This window comes from Lactuca sativa, chromosome 3 (genome assembly GCF_002870075.4).
Source record: "Lactuca sativa cultivar Salinas chromosome 3, Lsat_Salinas_v11, whole genome shotgun sequence".
Taxonomy (NCBI): domain Eukaryota; kingdom Viridiplantae; phylum Streptophyta; class Magnoliopsida; order Asterales; family Asteraceae; genus Lactuca; species Lactuca sativa.
The window spans coordinates 203,759,532-203,786,307 of record NC_056625.2 but is presented as its reverse complement, the minus strand read 5'-3'; the positions used below and the strand labels follow the sequence as shown (position 1 = coordinate 203,786,307).

General features: G+C 41.7%; 1 pseudogene; it reads left to right on the top strand.

The window, feature by feature from the left end:
- Positions 1-2,822: 2,822 nt before the first annotated feature.
- LOC111898144 (SWR1-complex protein 4-like) lies at positions 2,823-5,089 on the top strand (annotated as a pseudogene).
- The last annotated feature ends 21,687 nt before the right edge of the window (positions 5,090-26,776 follow it).

Genomic DNA, 26,776 nt, shown 5'->3' with positions numbered 1-26,776 from the left:
GTTGAAAACCCTAATAGCCTACATGTATATATAGATCCCTAAGGCCCCAAAAACGTAGTAAGGAGTTCCTCTAGGGTTTCTAGACGTTTTGGGCAGCCTCCTCTCTTCTCCTCTTCATCCAAGTTGCTTAATGGTGTTTGTGACTCCATTGGAGGTGCAACACTTAAGGCACTAAGCTTTTGAAGCCAATCAAAGCAAGGAATTGATTGTTATTGCAATATAACAATCAAAGGTAATTACTAAACCCTTATATCAGTTCTTATTTCATAGATCTAGGGTTTATAGCTCTGGATATTCAATTGCATGTTCATTAGACAAACTAGACCCAAAAGCTATTAGGATTTGCATGTACACCACATAGGAATAATGTTTTGCTTAAAACTCATCATGTACAACTACGATGCACACACTAACCACTAATGTTAATTTCATACAAGAAGTTTTCCTAGGCTACTAGGCATCATACATCAGGAAATTTTATCATGCAATCCCTGAAGATCCCTATCCTATCACTAGCATGCAGTTCTATAATAATTATCAATAATAATTAACAGTGTGCTAACTTGGGATACACTTCTTTCTCTGGGTGATCGTACACATCGCATTCCTCTTTCCTTACTGTTAACGTGTCCCTATAGGACTACGTCAAAGATAACAACATTTTTCTAAAGGACGACCTAGCTAACAGTTGCTACTCAATGTAAGTGATAATCCTAGGCCCTCGCCCTCGCAGTCTCGTACTTAGGCCCTGGCATTCTAATGCCAAGGTCCAATTTAGAACAACGGACTCCAGTCTAGAACAAGCCAAAACAATACCAAATACTCCCAGAGCGACAAATGTAGCGCTTAGAGCACTGCTCTTGGGTGGTTTTGCACCAATAACAGATAACCGCTAGTGGTGCATGATCCGCTAATAGGATGCCCCCACATCCTGACGGTCCAAACAAGAAAAAAAGTACTTTTAGGGACATGCTCCCTTTACAACAGGTATAAAAGAGACCCTTCTTTTCTAAAAGAGGGGATCGTCTCTCTCACTATCTAAAATTAAACTATAATTCTCTCACACCACTACTAACTAGACCAACAGAGCCTCGTTCTGCGACCCCCTCCCGTACGTAGACTAACGTTGGCTCTTTCTTTGTTGTGATTCTTAGGCTTAACTTAGGCGAAACCACCACAGGCGGTGTTAAGCTTGAAGAATATCACAACATTTGGTGCCATTTGTGCATATATTCAGAGTTACACAACTATAAAATGACCCTAGATAGAGGCAAAAGTCACGTGCAACGTCCGAGGGGGGGGGGGAACGACCCACTCAGATCAATGTTGTTGTTCGATGGCACACAACCATCGGCCTCAGACAGACAAGCCACCACTCATACACCAGGAACATAGACTCCATGTCTAATAACGGGAACCGTAGCGACAGCAAACATCACCCTATGGAGACCATCCTTCGTCAGAGTAGAGCAACTGATTGCAACCGCGATCAGAGCACCCCAGTTGACAAGGAATCAACAGTCGCAACCGCTGACACAATAGTCCCTACTGTCGACTCAGCAGTCATAACCGGCGATTTCTTAGTTGCAATTGTTACTACAATAGCTGGGGACGAACACTTGGTCTCCAAGGACCATACTGTCCTCCACATAATACCTAATTTCAAGCAATCAATTCTCCCCGGTAGCAGGAATGTCGCATATCCCGCTTTTCACTCAACAACCTCTTATGTTCAACCCATATTTCCAGCAGTTTCACAGATCTAACCACCAAACACTGTCGTCACAAGCATCTAACCCTCACTTGTCATCAACGTAGTAGCTTAACATCTTCGTTCATCAGTTTGGGGGTCAATTCCAAGCATGTGCTAGTAGCCAGAGTGAAGCTCGCAACTATAGCAAAGCATGCAATTGATCTCCCAGTAGTAATCATATATATCGCAAGAGGAAATGTACAATCAAGCATACAAGAACCCGTATTATGCTCAACAGTTTACGATCACTACTAGAAAAACAGCCTTTTACGACGCACAATCAATGACACACGCTGATAGAGGACACGCATTTGTGTGTGCCCTAAAAATTGATGTCGGTTTTCTAAAATATGAAGCATAGAGGACACACGTTCTTACGTGCCCTAAAATTAGTTTCTAATAAAAAAACACGGAGGGCACCTTAAATAAAATGTGTGTCGTCTAACCATGTCGCTTTATAAATTTTAATGAAATGCACGTTTCGTCCAACGGGGAAATGAAATCCAAAATTTAAAAAGCCTGCTTTGTTTCCACCAGATGAAAACGCTAGCTCATCCCCGCCAAAAACACCCTTTCTTTCTTTCTTCTCTCTCGTTTCTCAAACCTCCACCGCTTCAGTTCTCTACATCTTCTCTCCAACTTTACTAATTGACTTGAAATTGGTCCTATATGTGTTGAATTCTCGATTGCTTTTTTAATCTGGTTTCCTATCACATGAAACTTCCAATTTGCCTCTATAATCAAATAAAGCTTCAATTATAGATATTATTTGCTAATTACTAATAAGATGGGATCCAAAATTGTGTATGCCATAAATGGACCAAAGAAGAGACGGATGAACTGTTTGATTTGATTGAAAGTTTCGATATGTGATTCTTTGTGAGTGCTGAAAGATTTTCATCATCTCGAACATTGGAGGAACTGAAGAATCGTTACTATAGTGGTAAGTTATCATTTTTAGTTTCATTTTCATTATTCCAACTTAATATTTGTTTGTTTTCTGCAGTTTCTCGTACAATATTGATTGGTCTGTATTACAAGGACTAACATCAAAATCCTAACTTCGATAATGGATGCCAAGAACATTCTAGGAATACCAAAAACTTCACTGCCCATACCACAAGAAAAGAAATCGAGACCCCGTAAGGATTCTTAGAGAAAACCCGATGGCATTTCGTGTGAGGTTTGTACATTACATGCATACATACCTTTGAGATAATTTGTGTGGTTTCTTAATTTTTTGAAGCATTTATGGTTGTAGGTTTATGCGATTACAGGTGGTGTGGCGCCTCTTATGCCTTCCATTGATGCCAATTAGTTAAAAAAGCATCATCACCTAAAAATGAGAAGGTTGGCTTGTGACCTTTTCTAATTTCTCTCCCAAGTTGCTCAAGTATAATGTCTGTAAGTTTATTGGACTGGGGATTCTTGCTTGCGAAGTTGCTATTCTAGTTGGGTATTAGTTAAGTATTTACTAATGTATCACCGCATCTGCAATTCAATTTGTATTTACTTGGACACTGTCAACAATTACAACCCAATATTTCAAATTTGCCAAAATACATGAGTCCCCTCTACTGCAGAAGTGAACTATGTGCTCAAGTCTGCTAACCCTTTCATCAACACATGCTTTAAAGAATTACATCATTCATGGGTTGATTCTTTGATAGATCTCTTAGATTATTGAACTACTTAGTAATTGTAGTGGGAGGCATGGGATCAACTTTATTCAACCTCAGTCTTTTGTGTAGGATATTATAAGTGAGATCACAAGTAACATGTGTCGTACATATTGAATATTAATCACATTCACTCTTTTGTTCATCAGTTCATCACTTCCTACTTGATATCCTCATTGGTGTTGTTTTTATCTCGAACACTTACTGGTGACTCTTTGTTCTTCAGATAACTTGGGAATGGCTTGCATTCACAAATTTTGCTCGAAAAGATAACTTGAAGCTGTACCATTGGGTATATTATTCTGTACCTTTTTATTTTTGTGATTTAGAGGTATTCCTAAAATGTATTTTTCTTCTGAACTTTTATAGGTTAGAGTTGTAAATGGAACTCCACCGACAGGAGATTATTCCTTTTGAAAAATACAACAAGGTAGATGTCATTTCTTCCTTTCCATGACAGTTACTTTTGCATGAAGTTGTTTGTCATTAACTTGAGCATTCTGCATTGTAATAGCTTTTTATTTTGCAGTCATCCGATGCTTTCTTTTTCTTGTCTTCATTATTACCAACAGTTGTCCATGGTTCTCTCCCAGACAATATCTCTCAAGAGATAGAGCGTAAGCGTGCATTGTCCATGGTTCTCTCCCTGACAAAGCACCAAGAGCATAAAGATGCTGAGGTATGCATTTTTCCCTTCAAATAATCAAATCCTTTTTTTTTCATTTAGTATTAATATGGAACATAAGCTTTTTGTTTCAGGTTCTTTCTGAAGCTAAGTAAATAAATGAGTCACGTATGGATGCAAAGGTAAGTTTTGTAATCTTGAGAAGTGTTTAATAGAAAGTTTAGTAATTTTATGAACTTGTGGAATGATGTAAAAGATTAAGCTTCCTATGCCCCTTATTTTCTGAAAACATAATACTTGGTTATTTGTGTTTTAGGCTGCTCAAGATGCAGAGTTGGTTGTCACATCAAATATTAGTCCAGAAGGCATTGAGAAAACTGGTGCTTCTATTGATACCGTATCACCTTCTAGTATGCAGGTGGCTGCAGGTGGAGTTGAGGTGCTGCACCTTTGATGTTAATGGCAGCCAATGTTGTTGTTGCTTCAGCTTCCCTTCGCATGGTATGGCAAGTCTTTATGTGCCATTGCTTCTATATTATTTATTTATTTATTATATATATATATATATAATATTCACATGAATGGTAAATACTTGTATGTTTCTTAATTCAACACCAGCCCCACATATCAATCAAGAGTTGTTTGCTTCTTTTTTCTTAATATTTGTACTCTGAAGGAAATCATACCATTATTTCTTGTGTGCAGCTTCGGGTGAACTTAAGTACCTATGCACTGGATCAAATGGTGGAAGTTGCAAGCTCTTCAGCAGGATTGCGAACTATTAAGCGTGTTGAACAGTTCTTACAAAAGCTCAAGGTTTCTTACTATCCATTCCTCTATACATTCTTTAATGCCAAATTTTTATTATAATCTTCCGTTGTTTATTATCTTACTCATACAGTAAGTAATATACGCTTTCCATTTTAATAGGTGAATTTGAAACTCAAATACCCTACTAAATCTGTTTGTGCAGAGCATCTGGAATTGCGAAAGGATATACTGACTCTTCTAAAACTTTATAAACTTGTATAGTTGACTCATACATATATCCTTTTGTTTTTCTTCCACTGGTTAACAGTGTTGAATATATCTACATGTAAGAATTGTGATGTGCTTACAATGACAAAAAAATCAATAACCAAATATATGCTACAAATAATAGAGTTAAAAAATGGTACAACTGTACATGAGATTCATTAAGAACTACAATGCAATTAACTTTGTTGATATAAGTTCAGACAATTATTCACCAGAGGATAACCAAGGCCTAGACTATGAAACTGTATTTTAGTAATATCTTGTTCCATTCTTTTTGCATGATACACATCCACTTCATTCAACTACTTTAGACAAGGGTGATATGGGAAATCAGCAAATAAAGAGACTCTTATTAGTGCAGGGGCAAATTAGGTATTTTTCTTAATAAATTTTGTCTTGAGAGAATCTTATTTGTATGATACACATCCACTTCATCCTCTTCATTCAAGTACTTTAGACAAGGCTAATATTCATATGTATACTCAAATAATGCAGGAAAAACCGGTGGTCAGCAGTCCATGTAAGTTTCTTGATTTGTAACATCTTGTATTCAAGAAATAGCAATGTACTTTCCATAAAAAAAATATAAATTATATTCTTTGAAAAATTTGCTAGATTGGTAGGTTTAAAAGTAGAATGTCCTAATAAGAATTAATTTTAAAAGTAGAATGAAAATGACAAGTGATTTTGTGTTGTGTTTACAGGGTTGATGAAAGCGAAAAGCTCTGGAGTTAGAAGAGGAAATGAAAGCTCAAGCTAAAAGAGATAAGATGCTACAAATGCAAGTGTTGCATTCTTCATTTCAATTGTTAGTATGAAACACACAATAGATTAGATGAATGCTAATTTATATATTGTAAAAATAAAATTGTATGACATTAAATTTTATACAATGGATTTTATTTTTTGTCTATGGTATTTTATTTCTATTATGAGACATTAAATGCAAATTTAAATTAAAAATTAATAAATATATTTTTTTAAACATTTAAATTTACGATACGCAAAAATGTATGTCAGCTTCATTTATGACATGGCCTTTCTTGACATGGGTTTACGCATTGCATGTCATAAACGCGCGTCGTAAAAGTGCATCGTCTATAGACGATGCGAAAAAGCATGTGGTCTCTCATTATGACAGGGCTTTCGTTGACGTGCATTTGTGCATCGTCTGAGTGTTTTATGACACGCATTGCGAGTCGTAAAAGACTGTTTTTCTAGTAGTGGATGTACGGTGGTTTTCCATACTCTCTCATGGAAAACCTGGTGAGAAACACCAGTTGTGCCTTTTTCCAGGAGCTCTTGCAGTATAAGATCCCACACTCGACAATGATAACAAATATCCCCAGGTATGACAGAACAACTGACCCCAATGAGCACATCGACAACTATGAGTGGACGGTGACATCACTGAAGATGGACAAGCAATTCAAGTGTGCATATTTCCCTGTTACATATCCAAAAACGCCATAAAGTGGTTCAAGGTGCTACGACTGGGCAACATCGCGAGTTTTGAACAGCTAAGATACCTTTTACTCAACAATTTCATGCAACTAAGGAAAGGGAATGCAGATACAAACTCCATAATGTCATGCAAGTAAAAAGAAGGAGATTCGATACGAGCATATTCCGATAGATTCATGCTGGCAGCACTCAATGTCCCAGTCCATAAAGAGTTCCTTGTAATTGGCGCCTTTGTCCAAGGTCTACTCCTTGAACTATTGTCAACGAATATGCATGGGACAGTACCTCAGTTGAGAGAGTAGATCAAGTATAGAGTCGAGAAATACCTCTGGCAGATTGAAGGTGAGGAACGGAAGGAAACCAATCTAAAGGTCGTCGCAAACGTGTATATCAAGTAAGAAGAAGCAAACTCCCACATGAGCCCCAATCACCAAGACCACAATGACAGAAGCCATGACAAGCACAATGGGCACTCAAGACACCCATCTTGCAGCTTTCTCGATTTTGGCAAAGATGAGCTCCATAGCCACCGATATGAGGTGCATGCAGTTGAGAAAATACCAACAAAGGTGAACAAAGAGAAAGGGAAATATTGTGGGTAACACAAGACAAAATACCCACGATACCGGCAATTGCACGGTTCTGAGGAAGGAAATGGATGAAAAGCACCTAACAGGCAACCTCACATCAATTGCAAAGGACTTGAGGTCCAAGTTTGACACTAACCAGAGAAATACCCGAGATCAGAAAGATGTCGGCAAACACCAAGTTAAGGAGGAGATCCTTACTATCACGAAGCCCCAGAAGGGGAGTGGGTTCTTCAAAACGAATGCCGGCATCGAGGTACTCCCTAAAAACGTCATCAATATTAACTTTTCGTTAGAGGGCTTGAGAATGCCAGGTTGGAACCCTAGGGATCCACTTTTGATAACTACCCACATACGTCAGATACATGTTGGGTCTAAAATTGGTTTATACTTTGCTTTTCTTAGCATTTATCGTTTTATTATTTGCGCCGAAAACTAATATTAGGATTAATTGTAGCTTGGACCGAAAACCCATTAGTTTTTGGTCTAGCATTGGGTTTTCGGTCCGGCCTTGAGTTTGTGGCCTATGTGTCACACCCCAAAACCAAGAACGGCGGAAACGTTCTAGGGCGGAGGACGTCATGTACAGTATCACAACAATGAAAAGTAGTAAACAAGCAACAACATCATCCATTGCATTAATAATATAATTTTAATACAAGTGTTCTGTCAAATTATAATAGACACTAAATAATAAATCAAAATTAAAGATGCGTCTTGAACGAGCGCCATCTTCCCTGAACCTTGTATCGGTACCTGTCTATGGTTGACTTGAGGATACAAGTTATTTTGAAAGAGAGTATCAGCTTTAAAGCTGGTGAGATCATAAGTATTTTAGTGTCTTAATTTGTAAGTAAGTATTTGCATGTGTATGGATTGTAAGTATTAAAATGTTTGTAAAACAACTGTAAACGTTTGAAAAACCCTAGAAATCCATATGATTCCTACTATTATAACAAGGAGTCTTCTACCAAGACTTAACTGATCTATATGTAGCCTTCTACCAAGGCATCTAGTGTCTGTGTGTGTCTCTTGTAAGAGTGTGTATTCTCCCAAGTCTGACTATCATTAACCAAAAAGATAGTTTCTACATTACCGTGCATCGTGTGAATGTTCACGAAGTGAATGTAATGGGAAAATGAAATAGTACTATGGTGTAGTGTCGTACTACAACCGTACCAATTACCTTAAGTCTAGGGTAATTCTTCTAAGTACTGTAGCATTTTTAATAAATAACTACATCGGTACTCAATTGCCTTATTTGAGGGATAAGGTATAATGTGATGGCTAGATCCCAGGCTAAACGCTCCCTTGTCAAAGGGATTTTGGGACCTACACACGACCCCTGCATGTATGCAAGTTGTGAACATCCACATTACTATGATCATGTATACCCGATATAACTATCACAATTGCGTTGTGATTCATCGGTATAGTTAGATCCTGAACTTGTTCCATGCTATAGCACCTAGTGACGTCTGTCCTATGTATATGTAAGCGTACTCATGTAAGTGATCATGTAGTTGTACTCATGTAAGTGTGATCATGTAATTGTACTCATGTAAGTGTAATCATGTAAACATATCTATGTAACAGTATAGTAATGTACTGTAATGTTCTATCTGTAATGTATGTTCTCTCTATCTAGCAAGTATTGACTCATGAATGAACTGACTCATTGTATGATATCGCGTTCTAGTAATAGTTCTAGTATCTTCCTAAACTACCCATATGGTAGTTTACTAGTAATCTAACAGGTACGTATGGACATGGATGTATACCCTTGCTACCAAGGGCATTGGATGAACTGGAAGGAACTTTATGACTATATATGTACACATGATATATAACTAATACTTAAACGACCTTCGGACGGGTACCCGATATCCCACCAGACCACATCCAAATTGAGGAAAAGGAAATAGGGTGGATAGCCTTCCTAAGTCCTTTCAACATTTATTATATAACTATACATATATAGGCATGCAATTTATAATATAAAAGTATAAAATAAGTTTTGTAAAACCTTTGAACATAATTATTATCTAAGAAAAGATCGATTGATGTCAATCTATAAAACGGTTTAAAAGCATGGGTTTGATAAAACAGTTAAAGTATAAATAAACATTTATTGGAAACACAATTGTAAATGAGTTTGAGATGGAACATACAGGGTAAAATGTACAGTTTAATAAGGAGTTTTAAACATACGAAGTGTTTATAAAAATCATTTGAAGGAAACTGTTTGGTAAACGGCTAATGAGTAGCCAATCATTTAAATGTTGTTTATTAATCACAAGTGATTGATATAATAAATAGCATGATTCTACTTGTATCCCCCCCATAAAACATTTCAAAACAGTTAAAACATTGATTAAGGGGTATGAACTCACCTGTTGTGGGTGATACGGATGAACTGAAGAGGTAGGACTGCTAGGTGTCAAGTGAAGACTTTAGACACACACAATGGTCCTAATTACATATGAAGACATATGTATATAAATAATTAGTGATTTAAAACACTAATTAACCATGTATAAATATCCTAATGTGCGGTAAACACTTTGGTCAAGTGCTAGGAGGCTAATGGGTTGCAACAGAGGAGTGCAAGACCTCATACGAAAGTTTATGGTCAAAAGACCATGTGTGTTGGAGTTTACGGCCCAGGGGAGTAAACTCCTGGCCGTAAACTCTCTATTGGGGCACTAAATGAAGCTCAAAGCTATTACAACTTAAGTGGTGAAGTGCTTCTAGGCTTAAACAAGTGTTTGTGTGGGTTTAAGGCCATAAAATGGCCTTGCTTAATGTTCATGGCCCTGGGACCACTCCCCCATGAGTTTACGGCCATAAACTCATGGTAAGGAGTACCATTTGATGTTTTGAGGTTCCTAGCTCATTGGTGATTGGTTCTATGATAAGTTCTAGCCATGTGGAAGCATTGGGGGCACAATATCACCCCTTATTTGAGTTTACGGCCTAAGGACCAATCCTTATGAGCTTACGGCTGTAAACTCTATGGGAACATGGTTTCTTGGATGCTTAAGGTCCTTAACACTTCAAGGATATGATCTAAGTTGGATTCTAGGCTTAAGGAAGGAGTCAGGGTGTCATTTCCCCATTTATAGGGGTTTACGGCCCAAGAACTTGTATTGGCCGTAAACTCCATTGTCCATGTGTTTCCTTATGATTTCTAGGCTATAAACACATTAGGGTACAAGTACATACTAGTTTCATTGCTTAAGGAAGGGACTAGGCACCATTTGGCCTTTATAAAAGAGTTTACTCCCCAAGTGTTCTTGGGCGGTAAACACTCAAATCTTGCTATTTTGTAATGATTTTGATGTTATTAGGCACAATCTAAGCTATATAATACAACTAGATAGAAGTACTCACGATTTGGGATAAAAACCCGAAGATCCGTGAGAGAGAATTCGACTTTTCTCTAGTTGGAAATGTAACTAATGAATAAATATGGTTCAGATTTCTATATATAGTCCTGAGATTTTTGGCAGAAAATATTTTATTCCCAGAATGAACTTTAATATCATAGAGTTTTGGAATAACAGTGTTGCACAAAACCCGAGTGCATCCACTCTCCAGATATCTCCATAAGGGTAAAACCTGGAATACTCAAACTTATACCCAAAGTCTGAAATTTCACTGTAACTGTTCTAACTTCTATTGACTTGATATCGTTTGCTCATAATGGAAATTTCGGGTTGTCACACCATGTATATATAGGTGTTAGGTGGGTGAGGTGAAAAGATTTCTCAGGTGCTTAGGTGTGTGTTCATAAGGTGTGAGAGAAAGTTAGAGAGAAGAGTGTGTGTGTGTGTGTGTATGTGTGTGTGTGTATGATTCTATATGTAAGGAGCTTCATTCAAACATTGAATACATCATAGATTCAAGTTATTTTTCTACTCCTTCTATTCTATTTTGATCTGAAATCATCCAATTGATTGGGATTCCGCACCATCAATTGGATATGATTGATACACAAGCAGATTTGGGGACTAACAATTGGTATCAGAGCAAGGTTGTATCAATCATTTTTTCAGATCTGGAGCTTATTTGATCTTATTTTGAAGAGATTTTTGCGTTTTTTGATAGATTTTGGCAAAATAAGGGGGGTTTGTTCTTCGCGTTTTTGATAAAAATGAGTTTTTGATCTAGTTTTGGAACAAAAGAGGGAAAAACGCTGTTTTTCGTCGTAAACAGCGATTTCCGAGGTGTTTTCGGTCGGATCCGGTTTTCGGTCCGAGATTTCGGCCTGAGTTTTCGGTCGGATCGGAGTATTCGATCCGAGCTTCTGGTCACGTGTTCGGTCCGAGCTTTCAGTCCAAGCCTCACACGTGTTCGGTTCACGAGGGTTCTTGGTCTCGCCTCGGATTCTCGGATCAGCTGTCTCGCTTGCGGCTCAGCAGCGGTCAACTTGGTTGACGGCTCGACTTCGCCTCATTCTAGTGCACATCAGCTTCAAATAAAAAAAAAAAGGGAAACGAATTTGGGGGGTTGTCGGGGATCGAACCCGGGACCTCTACTTCATCAGCCTAACGTGCCTTACCAACTCGTCTGGCATACTCTTTGTGTCATTCCTCCGAAATTTAAAACATAACCTATCCTACTCGGTTTCAACTTTCGAAAATTGGCTTTTTTAACCCCAAAATCAATTTCCTTTTATTTTAAAATTCCATTATCAACCAAAAAAAATAGTTTTTAATTTTTGACTTTTATTTTTGAACTTTTGACCTTAAAATTTTGACTTTGACTTTCAAGTTTGACCTTTGACTTTAAACTTTGACTTTTTTGTTTACCTTTTAAAATTTCAAATTTAGCTTTTCGGTTTGACTTTTCATGTTTGACTTTTAAGTTTGATTTTTTTAATTTGAATTTTAAGGTTGACTTTCTCGTTTTGTTTTTATGTCAAAGGGAAATTAAAAAAATTAAAATTAAAAAAAGGAAAGAATATGAGTTCCGCATCAATTCAGGTAAATGAATCCGGTTGCTCTCCATCTTGTGTTAAAACTATTAAATTTTTACGAGAATCAATAGATCTAATCAAGAGAGAGAATGAGGACTTAAAATACGAAGGATATCAACTCAGGAAAGGACAGAAACCCCTAAAAGCTCAATTAGAAACCAAAATCAAGGATTTCCGAAAACTCCAAGAAGATTGCAGCAACAAGTGTGAAAATTATGATTACATTAAGAAAAAACTTGATTGTTGTAACTGAATAACTTGACGCTTTGAAATTTAAGTGTGGAAAAACAGATATTAGTTTCAAAAATTACACTGCGTCAAGTAAGACAGTCGAGTCCTTATTTGAAAACCAATTAAAATTCAAAGAAATCAAAACAAGGGTTTCGGGTATGATTGTGTTCCACCACCTTTCAATCATAACTACACATCCATCCCTATGACATAGGAAGAAATTTACAAGGAGGCACATCTCCAATATGGGAAACTTGCTACGGTTGTGCCAGAAAAGGATGAAGTGAACATTTCTAATGATTATGTTACATGTGCAGGTAAAGTAGCAAAAGATGAGAACGAGGAGAAAACAATTGAACAATCCAATGCCTCCTTGAACTCTGAATCTGTTGCTTCGAACTCAGTTGCTTCTGATTAGCCTGCTGTTGAGAAATACAGGCCACCATATCAAGTGAAATAGTCGACTTGTTGCAAGTGTGCATGCGGGAACAATAAGAGACAAGGCAAGGATACGCCACCAGGGGCAGGAAGAAATAACTTCACAGTGAAGAAAAAGACATGTTTTCACTGTGGAACACTGGGAAACATTGCCCGAAACTGTCCAAATCGTGCATACGTTCCTTTCTATGCACGCGGCTGGCAGAACGCGCCAAGTGGGATATACTTCAAAAGAAACCCCTCAAGGTCACGTTCATATAATGGTGACTGGAACACGCAGAAGGCCAAGAATCAAACCCACGAGGCCAAGAAATCAAATCCCAAGGTCAAGAAGGTAATGCCGGCCAGGAAGACAAATCCAAGGGATGCTCCCGTGAAGCCAAAATCAAAGTCATCTCAACAGCCAACTTCAAATTCAAAATCAAGTGTTGAGGCACCCATCCACTCGAAACAGAAATGGGTTAAACCCAACTACAAATGCGTTCCAAAGGTTCAATCTCCCAAATCACCTAATGAGTCTAACGTTTCCACATCTTCTGTTTGTGATAAGCAGGATATGCCATGGGAGAGGGTACCTTGCAAAGATGACAAAGGTCAACCCAGTTTCAAAATGGACTAGGTTCCAAAGACCAACTGATCCCACTATGTGTCGGAGCAGCTATGGAGGCATATCATCAGACTTCGGTTTGTTGATAGTGGTAGTTCCAGGCACATGATAGGAGGCATCTCTCAACTGTACAACACTCAGAATTTTGTTTGAGAGTATGTGTCCTTTGCGGGAAGGGAAGAGAGGAGAAGATCACATGGGGTTTGTGCTTAACGAAGTGAAGAATTTTCGGATCTATTCTGAGATCGTGTGTGTTGTTCTCTGACGTTCTGGATGCAAATTCAATCGGTGAATTACGGTTTGCGTTTTCTTCTCTATACTCCTGAGTTTATCTAACATTGTTTCATTTTGAAGACAAATTTTCAATCTTTTATATTTTTCATTAGTTAGTATTGTTTGGGAAGTGATATCAAGAAAGTGATAACGGGCAGTCCAAACCTATATAAGGGACTGAATCTGAATTGTCTAGACTCTATGTTCAATGTGCTGGTAGGCATGAAGGATTTGACAGTGTGGATGTAGATAGGATTGTTTGGACTGACCATACGACGCTAGAGTAGATTGAGCAGTGAGATAAACATGGGAACCCAAGAGATACACTAAATTAATACGCATCTAGAACTGTAGTTTAACTTTTCCTTGATGTACGAACTTATGTCCTTAATTCTGGTTCTGATAGGGCGACTGGGGGGTTCTGATAAAGTTGGTATGTAGGAAATTGTTTTCTTGCTTTCTATCTATCAGTCATATGTTGATTCCACTGCGTGATTGGAAGAGATCCGACCTGGAATGCAACATATGCATCTCTAATTCTACGCTCCTCCTTATCTGTGAAATTCTTTCTATCTGTTAGACATATGATGTCTCCTCTGCGTGATTGAAACATATCCGACCTAGAACACAACATATGCACCATTCTACCTCTCAATCCCTCTATCTCTGTTAGCCATATGTTGTCCCCTCTGCGCGACTGAAATATATCCGACCTGGGACACAACATATGCACCTGTTTCTAAATCTAACTTCCTCCTTAATAACTGTTTACTCACCTAAAGTAAGGACTCCTTGGGAAGTTCTTGATAACCAGGGTATATCGGTAAATGGTGAACACGTTCTAGTGTAACTAAAATTGAACAATTTAGAGGTTTTCTGTAGATCTCGCTGCTTAATTTAAGTGGACAACAATATTCATTGTCGTCGTCACCTAAATGATTTATTTACAAAAAAAATTCGATATCATTTGTGTTTATGTGGACCACAATACCAGCAATTGACCAGATCTATTCATGAAGGTGAAGGTACTGATAAACGAGTTCAGACTTTCTCACAACTTTGATCCCAAATGTTTTTGTTTCTGTTAAGTTTGTTCATAGTTTTCCTTTATGCACAAATTTAGGGGGAGAAATAAAAAAAATCAAAAATCAAAAATCAAACAAAAATCAGAAAAATTCAAAAATCAAAAATATATTTTTGTGTGCTAAGTTTACTTTTAGTTTTGTTTTTGTCTTGAAAAGTGATTGTAGGTATAGATAAGACTCATGGAGACTATGTCGAAATTCTTTTAGTCAATGCTTCATCTAGGAACATCGAAGAATTCTCTTTTGAAGGAAGAAGAAATGAAGATTATTCTTTCAACATTTAATTTGTCAACCCCAGAAGCAAGGTGAAGCTGAAATTGAAGATTATGTCACGGATTGCATTGAAACCTCATCAATCAGTCTGCTGCTATCTTAAAGCTGCTGAAGTGATCTAGAAGATTAGTTCTCTTGGATATTGTCTCTGAAGATTCTCAAGCTGAAAGTGCTATCTTTCAAGAATCAATACATAATGTTTCCTCACCCAATGTGCGTTCAGAGTCAAATCTTGAAGAAAAGCCCAACTTCTCAAAATGAAGTCATTCATAGAAGATTCATATATTCATCCTGACACTGTGAAGAATTTGAAGATAATAGCTGAAGCTAAGCTCCCAATGAAGATTGACATGAAGTGCCAGCTACTTTTTAGGGGGAGTTTGTTGGGTCAATTAGAAAATAAAGCTATAAACCAAGGGGGAGATTGTTGGGTCTAAAATTGGTTTATACTTTGCTTTTCTAAGCATTTATTGTTTTATCATTTGGGGCGAAAACAAATATTGGGATTAATTGTAGCTTGGTGTAACATTCGGATTCCCAGGTATTATTTTATTCTTTTTATTTTTGGGTGTTGTGAGGAGACTCGACGAGTTGGGGTCTAAACTCGCCGAGTAGGATCACGGATGTACACACGGGTTCGCGTCTGGACTCAACGAGTCCACGCTGTTTAATGAAACCCTAATTTCCATGGTTTGGGACCTATTTAAAGGCCATTATGGCCGTCCATTACGGCTACCACACCCCATAGAGAGTCCTAGATTGCTTGTGAGGAGAAGAGAGTCCATTGTTGATCATTTGTTGGTGAAATTTGAAGGAGAAGGTGTCCAAGGCAAAAGAAGGCTGAAGGAAGTGCAAATCTAGTGTCTTCAGAGATCAAAGGCTTCATATTAAGGGATTCCTTCAGACCTTCTCCAGTGTTGGGCGTTGATTCATAGATTTAGGGTTTTTAAACCCTTTAGAAGAATAGTATGTAGAGTATTTAGTCCCCTTTTCGATTTTGTGCTTTGGATCTGGACTCAAAGAGGTCCAGAGACCTTAACCCTTGGAGCTTTATGAGCCATTTTGGAAGTCATGAGCTTAGACTGTCATTTTTGGGGCTAAATCACCATTTTGGACCATTTATATGTTATATGTGTGTCAAGGTCCGAACGTTACGTGATTATCATGCTTGGGGAGGCCAAATCTATGATTGTATGGAACAGATCTAACCTCAGGAGCTGTATAGAGTTTGTGCATGGCATGAACTCGCCGAGTCTGAAGAACAGACTCGGCGAGTAGTATGAAGATTGCCCGTTAATCACTCAGTGAGTGGATTTGGTGAGTTGGGGTATAACTCAGTGAGTCAGGGAGAGTCAGGGGGGACTGAGTTCAAGTGGAACTTGCCGAGTTGTTCTTGAGACTCGGCGAGATGAGTCAGGGTGGCCCCTCGATTCATGCCAGGTTGAACTCGTCGAGTCAGGGGAAGAACTCGACATGCCAAGAGAGGGATTAAGAGAGTCAATGGACACGTGTGGACGAGCCGAGTTGCCCTAGTGCACTCGACGAGTCGGGTCAAAGTTTGACCGTTGACCTTGTTGACTCTTAGGGTTGAGTACAGTTGTATTTATGAGAGTATTTACTTTGTGTGATTAGGCGGAGGCTAGATCACATTTCTTCCGAGACAGATACTTATCGAGACCGTGAGGTGAGTCTTCTCACTATACGTTACCTAGAGTGGTATATTTGTGTGGACCAGAGGGTCTTATGTGCTATGTATGAGATTATGTGCTATGTGTTATGTGTATGTTGTATGATGTTATAGACTGGACCGAAGGGTCTGACGATACATACCGGGCCTAAGGGCCCAACGAGCTATGACCGGACCAGAGGGTCCAACGATCTACGGGACTGGGGGGGTCCCACTGAGACAAATCGACCAGAGGGTTGTATTATAGCCTCGATTGGCATATGTGTTGTATGTGGTATTTTGGGGAACTCACTAAGCATTTATGCTTACAGTTGTTGTGTGATGTGTTCCAGGTACCAGTGATGAGCGCGGGAAGGCGCTGGCATGATTCGTACACACTTGGGGAGTTTATGTTTTGGATTCTGGGGAGATGTTTTTGTGATAAATACATTTGATACAATATGTTTGATGTTATTTTGTGAGTAAATGAATGTTTTGAAAATGAAAAATTATTTTGAAAATTTACATTGTTACAAGTTGCTATTAGAGCCTTGGTTTGAGGGATTCAGATGCATCTTCGGGCGTATCTGAACTCAAACTGAGGATTTGAGGAAATTTTTATAATGAATTAAAATTTTTGAAAAGAGTAAAAACAGTTTTGAGACAAATAGAGCAGATCCGTGTGTACGATCAGCCAGCACCCGAACGGTGAATCCCCAAAAGTACCCTTACATTATGTGTTATGAGATATGTTATGTTACATTATGCATGCTAGAGTAGACTAGGTATACATATTAGGACTAGAGTGGCCTAATTTGTGATGCCTTAGCCTAGGAGATTTTTGCTGCTGAGATGCTTTTAGAGCGAGTAGATAGCGGTTAGAAGCTCATGAGAATAGAGTACTTGTAATCCAAGATCCAAGGAGGAGGACTTGGAGTGAATGTTGATGCGGTGTGGTCAGTAGTATTGGGCCCGTACTACTAAAGACACCGGATCAGTGAGCATTCCAAGTAAGAATCTTTTGGACAACGGAGGACAAGTAGGGTTGTGTCATTGAGTATGTGTATGCTCGATCGAGTCTCTGATAAATTTTGTTGTATTTCAGAGGCATCATGGTTGGGATTCGACACACACCTGAGAGCAGTGGTGTCAGCGACGAGGAGATCCGTCGGTTGATTCATGAAGAGGTGGCCGCTGCCATCCGGGCTGAGATTCCTGAGATGTTTGGGGACATCAAGTGTAACGACCATAAAATTCCAACCAATTTAAACTTTTCAAAAACAACCCGATTTCATAAAATTATTACAAAAAGGTTTTCAATACAATTATTTCAGAGTCTTCCCAGAACCACATCATTAAACTTAAACATGAGGAGCGGTACGATCATGCCTTTGCCTTGCCACGGTCTCCTGAAGAACCTAAAAAACATTAAACCACAACTGTAAACCCGAAAGCTTAGTGCGATATCCCCAAAATACCAACCATATATACCATACACGCATAACATGCCATAACATAACAGAACACAGAACAGCCATGCACTTCGAGTCTACTGTGTGACTGGTCCGCCGCATCGGCCTTCAGTCCACCTGGTCCACCCTCCGAGTCTAACCACATACATTGAGTCTACAGTGTGATTGGTCCTCCCGCACCGGGCCTTCAATCCACCTGGTCCACTCTCTGAGTCTACAGTATGACTGGTCCGCTCGCACTGGGCTTTCAGTCGGCCTGGTCCACTCTCCGAGCCTCGGCACGTCTGGTCCGCCCTCTTGGGGCCTACAGCCTATCCGGACTGCTCACTGGGCCTTCGGGATATCCTGTCCGGCCTGGGTATGTTGGCCTACAACACAAAGCAGGTCCCGCCTCAACCCAACCCCAGTCCATCAACCATGTGCACATAAACATTCAATCATATAACATATCACATCCAATCAAACCGATCTAACAGATCACATAGCATAACACCATCCTAACCAGGATACCATCCTAACCGGCCACTAGCATAGCATCATCCTATATAGCAGGATACCGACCTTAACCAGGTCTCTAACATATACCATCCTAACTACTAGGATGCGACACAACAATCAAAACGTAACAACGATACCCGGATCACAATCCGATAAAAGGGCCGGCCTTGGTGCCGTAGACCCTGTTGATATAGTGAGGATAACTCACCTCGCAACTGCCAACTAAATAGATAAACCCAAGCTGCTCCGACCACTGATACGATCTCCACCACTGGCCAACCCCCAAAACACTGAACTCAAAACAAATGCCAACAATTACCAAAATGCCCCTGGAAGTCAACTGGTCAACCCTTGGTCAAAGTCAAAGTCAAAGTCAACCCCTGACTGACTCTACTCGCCGAGTCAACCCGATGACTCGCCGAGTCCCCATGCTTAGAATTTCCTCCAATCCGCGACTCAACTCGCCGAGTCACCCCGAGACTCGTCGAGTCCACCAACTCTGAGTCCTTTCACACTCGACTCACCGAGTCATCCCTTGACTCACTGATTCACAGCACAACCAGAAGAAAGGTTAGGACCTCATGACCAGACTCGCCGAGTCCAAGGCTATCTGCAACCAACTCACCGAGTTGTTATTCCAACTCGCCGAGTTCCTGACCATATTCATCCAACTCGCCGAGTTGTTCTTCCAACTCGTCGAGTTACAACCTATCTTCAAGCAACTCGCCGAGTACACCCTTGTGACTCGTCGGGTACCCCTAGATCTGAAACCATACAAAGGCTTTCCAAGCCATGCATGAGCTTTAAACCATAGATCTACTCTTTTACAAGCCATCCATCACGTAAAGTGGCAAACTTTACATGGATCCAAGGAGATCTAGGCATTTAATACTTTAGGGCTAGGTTTTGGGACAAAAGGGCTTCACCAATCACTCAAAAATCGGGACTCTATGACATATAGGACCACCACAAGCTTAGATCTGAAGTAGCATCCTCAGATCCAAGCTTCTATCTCAATTTAGATGTCATATCAACCACCACACAAGAAACCCACGAAGAAAAAGCTTAAGGAAATGGTTCCTTACCCGTGGAATGGGCCCAACCAACTTTAGATTCCTTATCTCCCCAAGCTTTCTGATACAAGCCTCCAAATCTTCAAGCTTAAGGCACCAACGATCCTTCTCCAAACTTTAATTCACTCAAATGGGGTCTCCTCACGAATTTTGGGTTTTTGGAACTCAAGGAATGGTAAAGAGGCTGGGAAAGAAGTGTTATGTTCTTTATATAGGGCTCATCCCCCAGAATTAGGGTTTTCTCCACTCAGCACCAACTCGCCGAGTCCACCCATGCTACTCGCCGAGTTGGTTACTTAACATGCGACCCGAGTCGCAACCCTACTCGCCGAGTCCACTCGTGGACTCGCCGAGTTTCTTTCTGTCACTTACACTTTTAGCCCTTCAACTCTACTCTTGATATTAACCAATTTCAACTTTTGAAAAACAACCCGATTTCATAAAATTATTACAAAAAGGTTTTCAATACAATTATTTCAGTCTTCCCAGAACCACATCATAAAACATAAACATGAGGAGTGGTACGATCACGCCTTTGCCTTTCCACATTCTCCTGAAGAACCTGAAAAACATTAAACCACAACTATAAGCCCGAAAGCTTAGTAAGATATCCCCAAAATACCAACCACATATACCATACACGCATAACATGCCATAACATAACAGGACACAAAACAGCCATGCACTTCGGGTCTACTATGTGACTGGTCCGCCGTACCGGCCTTCAGTCCACCTGGTCCACCCTCCGAGTCTAAGCACATACATCGAGTCTACAGTGTGATTGTTCCGCCCGCACCAGGCCTTCAATCCACCTGGTCCACCCTCTGAGTCTAACCACATACATCGAGTCTACAGTGTGATTGGTCCGCCCGCACCGGGCCTTCAATCCACCTGGTCCACTCTCTGAGTCTATAGTATGACTAGTCCGCCCGCACTGGGCCTTCAGTCGGCCTGGTCCACTCTTCGAGCCTCAGCACGTCTGTTTCGCCCTCTTGGGGCCTACAACCTATCCGGACCGCTCGCTGGGCCTTCGGGATATCCAGTCCGCCTTGGGTATGTTGGCCTACAGCACAAAGCAGGTCCCGCCTCAACCCAACCCCATTCCATCAACCATGTGCACATAAACATTCAATCATATAACATATCACATCCAATCAAACCGATCTAACAGATCACATAGCATAACACCATCCTAACCAGGATACCGACCTAACCGGCCACTAGCATAGCATCATCCTATATACTAGGATACCGACCTTAACGAGCTCTCTAACATATACCATCCTAACTACCAGGATGTAACACAACAATCAAAACATAACAACGATACCCGGATCACAATCCGATAAAAGGGCCGGCCTTGGTGCCGTAGACCCTGTTGATATAGTGAGGATAACTCACCTCGTAACTGCCAACTGAACAGATAAACCCAAGCTGCTCCGACCACTGATACGATCTCCACCACTGGCCAACCACCAAAACACTAAACTCAAAACAAATGCCAACAATTACCAAAATGCCCCTAGAAGTCAACTGGTCAACCCTTGGTAAAAGTCAAAGTCAAAGTCAACCCCTGACTGACTCCACTCGCCGAGTCAACCCGATGACTTGCCGAGTCCCCATGCTTAGAATTTCCTCCAATCTGCGACTCAACTCACCAAGTCACCGCAAGACTCGTGGAGTCCACCAAATGTGAGTCCTTTCACACTCGACTCACCGAGTCATCCCTTGACTCACTGATTCACAGCTCAACTAGAAGAAAGGTTAGGACCTCACGACCAGACTCGCCGAGTCCAAGGCTATCTGCAACCAACTCACCGAGTTGTTATTCCAACTCGCCGAGTTCCTGACCATATTCATCCAACTCGCCGAGTTGTTCTTCGAACTCGTCGAGTTACAACCTATCTTCAAGCAACTCGCCGAGTACACCCTTGTGACTCGCCGGGTACCCCTAGATCTGAAACCATACAAAGGCTTTCCAAGCCATGCATGAGCTCTAAACCATAGATCTACTCTTTTACAAGCCATCCATCACGTAAAGTGGCAAACTTTACATGGATCCAAGGAGATCTAGGCATTTAATACTTTAGGGCTAGGTTTTGGGACAAAAGGGCTTCACCAATCACTCAAAAATCGGGACTCTATGACATATAGGACCATCACAAGCTTAGATCTGAAGTAGCATCCTCAGATCCAAGCTTGTATCTCAATTTAGATGTCATATCAACCAACTCGCCGAGTTGTTCTTCCAACTCGCCAAGTTCCTGAGCATATTCATCCAACTCGTTGGGTTGTTCTTCCAACTCGTTGAGTTCCAGCCTATCTTCAAGTAACTCGCGGAGTACACCCTTGTGACTCGTCGAGTACCCCTAGATCTGAAACTATACAGAGTCTTTCCAAGCCATGCAGGAGCTCTAAACCATAGATCTACTCTTTTACAAGCCATCCATCACGTAAACTGGCAAACTTTACGTGGATCCAAGGAGATCTAGGCATTTAACACTTTAGGGCTAGGGTTAGGGACAAAAGGGCTTCACCAATCACTCAAAAATCGGGACTCTATGACATATTGGACCATCACAAGCTTAGATCTGAAGTAGGATCCTCAGATCCAAGCTTCTATCTCAATTTAGATGTCATATCAACCACCACACATGAACCTCATGAAGAAAAAACTTAAGGAAATGGTTCCTTACCCCTGGAATGAGCCCAACCAACTGTAGATTCCTGATCTCCCCTATATTTCTGATACAAGCCTCCAAATCTTCAAGCTTAAAGCACCAAATATCCTTCTCCAAACTCTAATTCACTCAATAATGGGGTCTCCTCACGAATTTAGGGTTTCTAGAACTCAAGGAATGGTAAAGACGTTGGGGAAGAAGTGTTATGTTCTTTGTAACATCCCGAAATATCAAGAGCAAAGTTGAAGGGCTAAAAGGGTATATTGGGAAAGAGTGACTCGGCGAGTAGAGTCGCGATTTGGTCGCGTGTTAAGTAGCCGACTCGGCGAGCCAATGAGATGGACTCGGGGAGTAGGCGCTGAGTCGAGAAAACCCTAATTCTCGGGGTTGAACCCTATATAAAGAACATTATGTTTCCTTCCCTGCCTCTTTATCACCCCTTGAGTCCCAGAAACCCTAATTTCGTGGAGAAACCCCATTGTTGAGCAAATTGGAGCTTGGAAAGGTGGTTGTTGAAGAGATCTTAGAGAAGAAGAGGCTTGGAGCAAGGGGCTTTTCCTGGAATTGAGTTTCATTGAAGTTGGGGCGTTCTTTTGAGGAAATATCTCGTTTTTGAGCTGCTATTTCCTAGATGCATCATTTTGGGGGTATTAGAGATCATATATTTGGATGTATTGGAGGTTAGAGGTTAGATCTGAGGTTGCTACCTCAGATCTGGAATGGAGAAGAGTTGGAATGCATGAAAGTCCATGTGTTGAGTGTTGGATGAAGCTATCATGTCCCAAACCTTAGCCCTAATGTGCAAAATGCATAGATCTCTTTGGATTCACGTAAAGTTTGCCACTTTACGTGATGGATGAGTTGTAGGAGGCTAGATCTATGTTGTGGATCAATTGCATGGCCTAGAATGCTTCTGTATGGATTCAGACCGGTGGTACTCGACGAGTTGCTTGAAGATGAGCTGGAACTCGACGAGTTAGAAGAACAACTCGGCGATTTGGATGAAGATGGCCTGCAACTCGGCGATTTGTATGAACAACTCGGCGAGTAGGTTGAAGATAGCCTTAGACTCGGTGAGTCTGTTCTTGGACTCGGCGAGTCTTGTCGAAGAGTCCCAATATTTTCTGGTTGAGTCGAGAATCGGCGAGTCGTGGGACGACTCGGTGAGTTGTGGGCGAGTGGGCTCAGAGTTGTTGGACTCGACGAGTCTCGGGGTGACTCGGCGAGTTAGGTCGTAGATTGAGGGAAGTTCTGAGTATGGGGACTCGGCGAGTCATCGGGTTGACTCGGCGAGTAGAGTCAGTCCGGGGTTGACTTTGACCTTGTCCAAGGGTTGACCAGTTGTCTTTCAGGGGTATTTTGGTAATTAAGGGTATTTATTGAGTGAGTGTGTTGGCGTCCAGTGGAGGAGTTCGTGTCGGAGCTTGGAGCAGCGGGATCTTATCCTTTCAACCGGCAGTTTCGAGGTGAGTTATCCTCACTATATCAACAGGGTCTAAGGCACCAATTCTGGCCCTTATCGGATTGAGATCCGGGTAGTTGTTGTTATGTTGCTGCTTTGATATGTTTGCATCCTGTGAGTTAGGATGGTATATGTTAGAGACCTGATTGAGATTGGTATCCTGAGAGATAAGGAGATGCTTTGTTAGTGACCTGTTAGGTCGGTATCCTGGTTAGGATGATGATATGTTATGTGATCTGTTGATCTGTTTGTTGATTGTGAATTGCTATATGATTGTATGTATATGTGCACATGGTTGTTTGGACTGGAGTTGGGTTGAGGCGGGTCCTGGTGTGTGCTGTAGGCCAAGATACCCAGGGCGGACCGGTTGTCCCGAAGGCCCAGCGAGCGGTCCGGATAGGCTGTAGGCCCCGAAAGAGCGGACCAGACATGCCGAAGGCTCGGAGACTGGACCAGATAGACTGAAGGCCCGGTGCGGGTGGACCAGTCATACTGTAGACTCAGAGAGTGGACCAGGTGGATTGAAGGCTCGGGAGCGGGCGGACCAACCACACTGCAGACTCGATGTATGTGGATAGACTCAGAGGGTGGACCAGGTGGACTGTAGGCCGGTGCAGCGGACTAGTCACACAGTAGACTCGAAGTGCATGGCTGTTCTATGATCTGATATGTTGTGGCATGTTATGCGTGTATGGTGTTAGTGGTTGGTATTTTGGGGATATCTCACTAAGCTTTCGGGCTTACAGTTGTGGTTTCATGTTTTTCAGGTTCTTTAGGAGACTGTGGCAAGGCGAAGGCGTGATCGTACCGTTCCTGGTGATTTTGTAGTAATGTGATTCTGGGAATACGTTAAATGCTTTATATTCAAAACCTTTTTGTAAGGATTTAATGGAATCGAGCTGTTTTCGAAAAATTTAAAATTGGTTGTATTTTTCGGTCGTTACATTCTTTATATAGGGCTCATCCCCCGGAATTAGGGTTTTCTCCACTCAGCACCAACTCGTCGAGTCCATCCATGCTACTCGCCGAGTTGGTTACTTAACACGCGAACAGAGTCGCGACCCTACTCGCCGAGTCCACTCGTGGACTCGCCGAGTTTCCCTCTCACACTTACACTTTTAGCCCTTCAACTCTACTCTTGATATTCCGGGATGTTACATCAAGACCACGTTGGTTTAGACTTTTAATGAGCGGTATGCGGCGCTGACTGAGGCTGTTGCAGCTGCATCTACTGCTGCTGTTGCTGCTGCCAGACCTCAGGGGGGTGACTCGTTGTTGTTCCGGGAGTTCAGCAACATGAAGCCACCAGAGTTCGACGGGACGCAGGATCCGATTGCCGCTATGAGGTGGATCTCCGACATCGAGGGATGTTTCAATACGTGTTCTTGTCCAGAGCACTGGGAACTTCACTTTGGCTGAGATTTCCGAGGTGACCTGGGAGAGGTTCACCACTATGTTCAGAGATAAGTATGTTCCCCCGGTGGAGAGGGAACGGTTGATCCAGGAGTTCTTGACCCTCAAGCAGGGTACTGATTTTGTGACAATGATCACCAGGTAGTTTCATGAGAGGGCGATGTTTTGCCCTGAGCAGGTGTCTTCTGAGCAGGTTCGCATGAGCCGTTATCTGGGTGTTCTGAGGAGAGATATTCGGGAGTTCCTGGCGAACTCGACATACCGGACATTTGCTAAGCTTCAGGAAAATGCCCGGAAGAGGGAGATTGAGTTGGAGACTCAGGCCAGGGAGGAGGCCGAGTCACAGAGGGTGGATCGGCGACCGGCTTAGTCTCAGCCGGCAGCCAAGCGGGCTAGACCCGCTGATTCGAGATCTGGAGGCGCGAAGGGCTGCACTTGTGAGAAGTGCGGTAAGAGCCACGAGGGGTCGTGCAGGGCATGGGTATGCTACAAGTGTGGGAAGGAGGGACATATCACGAGGGATTGCCCCAAGGGATTTTCGGTTTGCTTTCATTGCAACCAGACCGGCCATCGGAAGGCCGAGTGCCCGCAGCTTCTTCAGGGATCAGTGCAGGGATCTGCACCTGCTGCTAGGACTACCGAGGTTTGGCCGGTGAAGGCCGAGGCCCCGAAGGCTCGTGGGAGAGCATTTCAGTTGACCGTGGAGGAGGTCCGCGCGGCGCCTGATGTTATGGCTGGTATGTATTCTCTTTTCATCTTTTATTTGAGTTGAGTTTTATGCTTATATGATGATATGCGTAGGTACTTTTCTTGTGACTTTTCTGCCTGCTTTGGTATTATTTGACTCGGGTACGAGTCGGTCGTTTGTTTCCATAGCATTTAGTCAGCATATTTGTACCCGTCGAGAGGTGTTGGGCCGACCTCTACAAGTTTCCATAGCTGATGAGCGAGCAGTGTATGCTTCGAATGTGATTCGAGGATGTGTCCTTGAGATCTTCGGTGTGGAGTTTCCGATAGATTTAGTCCTGATCGCGATGGGGGACGTGTGTGTGATAGTGGGTATGGATTGGTTGAGCCGATATGGAGCTGTAATAGACTGCGAGCGCCAATTGGTGACGATTCGAGATCCTAGTGCGGGAGTTCTTACGGTGTACGGTGAGGGTACACGTACGGGGTCAGCATTTTGTTCGGCCGCCAGAGCGAGGAAGAGTCTACAGCAGGGCTGTAGAGGATTTCTGGCATATGTGATGGATGCGAGGGTTGGTTCAGAGGGACCGGAGTCAGTGAATGAGGTCCCAATAGTGCGTGAGTTTCCGGATGTGTTTCCAGAGGAGTTGCTAGGTGTGCCACCGGAGAGGCAGGTAGAGTTCGGTATTGATTTGGTTATGGGAGCTGCGCCTATCGCCAAGGTGCCTTATCGCCTTGCACCTTCGGAGATGCAGGAGTTATCCTCACAGCTTCAGGAGCTGCTGGGGAA